Raw genomic sequence first — 6,251 nt, 5'->3', positions numbered from 1 at the left:
TATCTATCTATCTATCTATCTATCTATCTATCTATCTATCTATCTATCTATCTATCTAGATAGATAGATATGAATAAGGTTAGTTAGGCAGCACGGTGGATAGAATGCTGGGCCTGGAATCAGAAAGACCTGAGTTAGAATCTGACCTCAGACACTTATTAGCTGTTCAACCCCGGGCAAGTCAATTAATCTCTGCCTCAGTTTCCTCAGCTATAAAATAGGGATAATAATGGCACCTCCTCCCAGGGTTGTTGTGAGGATCAAATGAGATAAAATTTATAAAGCTCTTAGCACATGGTAGGCACTATCAAAATTCTAATTTATTGTTACTATTGCTTAGTCCTGTTTAAAGAAGAAAATTGGTTTTGGTGTGCTAAGACTGGCAAGGGAAGCCAAAGGCAACAAAAAAGTGAGCTTTTTTTTTTTAGAGAGAGGGAAAACAGAACTTCTCATTCTTATTTTGGTTGTTCCTCTTTTCTCTGCCAGGGAAAATGACCTTTGCACTAAGAATTATGAAACAAAAATGGTTATCAGAAGTATCTTAAGTGCTCAAGGTAAGGCAGATGATTGTAAGAGGGTATAGCTGCCCAGGATCAATTCTAGTCACCTTTCCCAGGTGAGCTACATCCTTGAGTGCTGAAAGAACTAACTGGCATAAGTAATTGCCAAGAGATTGTCCATTACATCTGAAGATCGTGGAATTTTGTTTCTTGGTAATGGGAGGCTCCTTGGACAAGGGGAGAAATAAGGTGAGAAATTTCAGCTGATACGAAAACCAAAGGTTTCAGTAAAAGATGTATTTTTAAAAGAAAGATCATGGAAAAGGCAATCAGTAGCATATTACCTCGTCCCTTAAATAAACAGCATTAAAATGTCTAATTTTTCAAAAAAGAGGCAGGGGATGGGGAGAATAGAGTTCGCAATCTATAAGACAATGAACTTGATTTCAATTGATGGAAATTTTCTAGAAATTTGTTGAAAAGATGGTTACCGAACATTTAGAGAAGGAAGTAACAACTACAAAGAGCAAGAATTGATCTCATCAAAGACATGTCATGCCAGACTAACCTTATTTCATGTTTTGACAAACTGATAAATGAGGAGAACAGTGTAGTTTATGTAAATTTTATTAGAGCAATTGATAAAGTATTTCATATTATACTCATAGAAAATATGGAGATGTGGACTAGATAACAATACATAGAATTGGTATTGGACTTAGCTAAGTAAGTGGATTCAAAGAGTAATAGTTAATGATTCGATGTCATTTTAGCTGGAAATCTCCAGTGGGGGTTTCCCAGGGACCTATGCTTGGTCCTGTGCTGTTTAAAATTTTATCAATAACTTGTATAAAGGCTTAGATGGTGTGTTCATCAAATTTGCATTTGACACAAAGCTCAAAGGAATAGCTAACAGTTCAATAAGAGAGTCAGGATCCAGAAAGATTTTGATGAATTGGTGAAATTCAATAGGGATAAATGTAAAGTCTTGCCCTCGGGTAAAAAAGAAATCAACTTCACAAGTACAAGAAGGAGAGGAGAATCTAATAAATGTCTCAATTCTTCTTTTGTAGTCCCAGGACAATAACCACACAGGGTTGAATATTTGAATTAAATGGCACTATAGTGAAACAAGATACAAAGGATGCTCATACTCCAAGCCCATCCACCTGGATCAAATTGTAGAAGTGTACCATACACAAAATCAGTTCCAGGCAATACTGGGAATGTCCAGAAGGTTTTCTTCAGGTCTTTCACCAACGATCAAACTTTCATATCACCCATTTCCCAAAGTCCTCACCAAATGACAAGTTGTTATTTCCAATTTTCTGGTCATGTCTGACTCTTTGTGACCTATTTGGGATTTTCCTGGCAAAGATAGCTTGCTGTTTCCTTCTCCAGCTCATTTTATAGATGAGGAAACTGAGGCAAACAGGGCTAAGTGACTTGTCCAGGGTCACACAGCTAGTAAGTATCTGAGGCCAGACATTGGACAAATTGTCCAATTCATCTTTGGATCTTCCACCAGCATCTTGGTTGTTCAACAACTATTTCTAAAGTGAATGAATGGGTGGATAGATGAGTGAGTGAAAGAAACAAACTAATCTGTGCTAATGAGAGAGATTATCAAGGTTCTCTTTTCCCTTCTTCCTTCTCCCAGGTAATATGTATGTATATATTTTAACTGATGCATTTTCTTTTTTTTCTTTTTCCCCTTCACTTAATAGTATTTTATTTTTTTCAATTACATGCAAAGATAGTTTTCAATATTCACTGTTACAAGATTTTCAGTTCCAATTTTTTTCTCCTTCCTTCCCCTCTCCCTTCCTCAAGATGGCATGCAATCTGATATAGGTTAGCTGATGTACTTTCTAAAAACAATGCTCACTATAACTGAATGAATGAAAATGCAAATATTAAGCACTTAGTATATACTAGGGGGACAGCTAGGTGGTGAAGTGGATAGAGTACAGAGTCTAGAGTCAGGAAGACCTGGATTCTAATCTGGCCTCAGACACTTACTAGCTGTGTGACCCTGGGCAAGTCAATTAACCCTTTTTACCTTAGCTTCATCATCTGTAAAATGAGCTGGAGAAAGAAATGGCAAACCACTCCAGTACTTTTACCAAGAAAACCCCAAATGGGGTCATGAAGAGTCAGATACAACTGAAAATGACTAAACAACAACATAAACATACCAGGCACTGTGCTAAGCATTGGGAATGCAAATACAAAAAGCAAGACAGTCTCTGAACACAAGAAGCTTGCATTCTAATAGGGGAAGACAATATGGTGAGCAATCGCTAAGGAGGGTGTTTTGGTCTGAGAAGTCAAGGGGATGGTGACTGGAATCTTTTCTAGGAACAGTAGTATTGATTTGGTTAGTGTTCCCTGAGTTGAGGTGGGAAGGAAAGCAAAGGGTACACACCAGGTGACACTGCATAAAGATGGCCAGAAAGAAGTATGAACAGCTTGGGATGGGCAAAAATGGTGAATGTTCACCAGGCAAAAACCTAGGGCACCACAGGAGTAGTGTCAGGTCAGTGGTGGAGGCTGGAACCCAGTAGTATGGCATTTATATAACAACAATAACAATAACAACAACAATAACAATAGTAGCTATATGTATCCGTAAGTGTATATATAATTTTATATAATAACCATGTATGTATATACCCACATACATATATGTAACTATTTATATAGTGCTTTGAGGTTTACAAAGAGCTTTAAAAATATCTTATTTTATCCTCACAACAACCCTGGGAGGTAGATGCTACTAATATTCCCATTTTACAGATAAGGAAACTGAGAGAGTCAGAGGTTATATGACTTGCCTAGGGTTACACAGCTAGTTAAGCGTCTGAGGCAGGATTCAAATTCAGGTCTTCTTAATTCCAAGTACCACATCTGAGCATCATAGGAAGTCTGAGTCAGGCTAGAAATAATAAACTGACGTTGTCTAACAAAATTCTACTGATAAGATCGGGGTCTGGTCATTAGGAACCTGCCTGCCTAGCTGTCCTTGGCAATGTTACAATTATTGGTTGACATCTTATAACTGTCTTACTATTCAGAATGGGAGTGTAATAACATCTTCCTTTTTCCAGCTCCAGATAAAATAATAAGCAATGATGGGACTGGACTTGAGGAGACGTAGCTGCTGTTGGTAACAAGAAAGGGCCTTGGTTCAGACTTGATCTGTCACTTATAAAAGGACAGTGCTCCTGTTGAATTTCAAATCTGGAATGAAGGTACACTTTTTTTCTCTAACCCTCAGGAGAAACTGAAGACCAGGTAATAGAGACTCCAAAAAGAAGGAAGTGTTGAAGTTGCTAGACAGGAAGTATGGGAAAAACATGATAGGAAAAAGACATTCAGCAAATCCACCGTTTCTATATGCTTTCCTCTATTCTTTAGTGCGAAGAAGGTCCGCACTCATCTTTCTCTCTGGCTCTATGCCAGAAAACACACTGCTCTTTTTGGAGCACTTAGGAGCTCTCTCCTTTCTCAGGGGTCAGAATTGCTCAATACTTTTTACTCTCCTTGCACCCCATCACCACCCCACTTCCTCTGATTCTTTTTTTCTCTTGGTTTGGTTTGAAGGTGGGTCAGTGACCTCACATCAAGTAAGCAGGTCTAGGAAGCACCAGGAGAGGTAACCTTATTCCATCCTCTTCACTAGAATATTTCTGTGTCTATGTCTTCAGGGTTATTATTTTAGAATTATATTCTTGTTTTTGGGTATCATTTTCACTAGATTTTCTTGTTTGTATTGATCTAGAAAATTTCCGACAGATCCATGTACTTACTGGTTTTTGTGAAAGTTCTGTCTCCCTGTCTCTCTTTCTCTCCCTCTCTCTCTTTCTTTCTCTCTCTCTTTTTCCTCATCTCCCCCTCCCTCCCTCCCTCTCTTTCTCTTTCTCTCCCTCCCTCTTTCTCTCTCTCTCTTTCATCTCTTTCATCTCTCTTCCTCCTCCTCATCCCTCCTCTCTGTACAAATGTCTGTTTTATTTAGTGAGATTCAACACTCTCATAATAACCTATTGGCCATTTATTTAAAGATCCCTAGAGTTGCTGACTGGGAAGGCAAATCAATTGCACTTTCAAATTCCTTCCTGGATCAGGGTTTCTTAGAATAGGAAAAATGACCAGGGCCATAACAGGTAAATGGGGAATATATGTGGAGGTAAATGAGGCTTTGCAGGACACTCAGGCCACTGTAGGTAGCTACCTCCAATACTACTACTACTACTAATAATAATAACAACCAATGGTAATAATAATAGCACTTAGTGCTTTGAGGTTTGCAAAGCCTTTTACAAATAGTATCTCATTTTATCTTCACAATGACCTTGGGAGAAAGATGCTGTTATTATACCCACTTCACAGAGGAATAAACTAAAGCAAACAGGCTACATGCAATTCTGCCCCTGACAATTAGCATTTGCCTCAGTAATCTTATATATGCTTTCATTGGAATGCATGCATCTACCTATTCTTTTCTTTGCTACTTCTCAGGAGCAAGCCAGAAGTACAGAAATAGTCTTTTCCCTGGAAACTTGGCCTTCTGAGAACTCTCCCCAGTCTGTTTAGTGATGGCAATCTCATCTGAACTTGTTACCTTGTTAGACTACTTTCCATGACCCCAGCTCTACCTGACAAACATAATATAGTATCATGGAAAGAAGACCTGATAACAAATCAGAATGTTCCAAAACAGGGCTATCAGATCCCAGTCTTAGCACTGCCATTGAACATGGCTAAGTACAGCTCTTTGCCTCAGTCTTAACATCTGCAAAATGGAGCTTACAAGATGTAGCTGTAACTCAGGCAGAGGGATGCCATGAAACTCATTTGGGAAAAGAAAAAGTGAGATTTTGTACGTGTGGAGAACAGTGAGTTCCCAAAGAGAATGGTGTTTCTGCACACAGCTGACATGCATGTCACCTGAGCTGCTAAGAAGTATTAGTATTACTTTTCTGGAAAGGTTTCAGTGGCAATCCTACTCAGAAGCAAGGACATGGAATAGCATGGACTTGGAAATGAGGACCAAAACTTACCAGCCCAGGAGGATATTATTTTTATGCTATCCTTTCTTCATGAGGTATACAGAGAATGAGATAAGAGGAATCAGCATTCTGTGCTTTCCACCTGGCATAAATCATGAGTCTCCAGCTGCAGAGGAGAAGGCTGTACTCAGCATGAAAGGCGAAGCCTGATGATTTATGGAAAGAGATTCCATTCCAGACTCTGGCCTGGGATTCTTCTTCACCAACTCCTAAGATCCATTTCCCTTTTGGTTTTTAGAATCCGTGTCAACCAGCTCTATTGATTACAATGCGCCAAGCTGGAAGGATGAAAATGACTTATGCCCTTGGCTCTAAGATGGCTGTATAGAAGACAAATTCCCAATGAGACACAAAAGTAAGACATCATTTCTGGTGGGGTTAAACTGAGAAAAGTGCATCTGACACAGAACATACAAGGATATGGATAGCTTCTCTTTCTTATTTTTGATTTTATTTTACTGTTGGCTTTTGGTTTTATATCACATTCATTTCTACAAAAATTCTTCACTTGGTCCCCTGGGTTATAAGAAAGATTGAAAAAAAAGAAAAAAAAAGTCAGCCAAACAACCAACAAAATAATTACACCTAACATCATTGGCAACACGCCATATCCATAGTCCCCCACCTTTCCAATGAAAGGAGACAGGTGCATTTTATCATCTTCATTTCTGGTCACTGT

General features: G+C 38.7%; 1 long non-coding RNA gene across 1 annotated transcript in view; it reads left to right on the top strand.

The window, feature by feature from the left end:
• LOC114047720 overlaps nucleotides 1–5,922 on the top strand; it is a 7,942-nt gene extending 2,020 nt beyond the window's left edge. The window contains exons 2-3 of the long non-coding RNA XR_003569651.1: nucleotides 3,611–3,754; nucleotides 5,811–5,922. This is a non-coding gene — a long non-coding RNA (uncharacterized LOC114047720). The remainder of the gene's footprint in view (nucleotides 1–3,610; nucleotides 3,755–5,810) is intronic.
• The last annotated feature ends 329 nt before the right edge of the window (nucleotides 5,923–6,251 follow it).

The sequence above is a fragment of the Vombatus ursinus genome, unplaced genomic scaffold (assembly GCF_900497805.2).
Source record: "Vombatus ursinus unplaced genomic scaffold, bare-nosed wombat genome assembly UNPS02014789.1, whole genome shotgun sequence".
Lineage (NCBI taxonomy): Eukaryota > Metazoa > Chordata > Mammalia > Diprotodontia > Vombatidae > Vombatus > Vombatus ursinus.
This window is presented reverse-complemented; position numbering and strand designations above follow the sequence as displayed.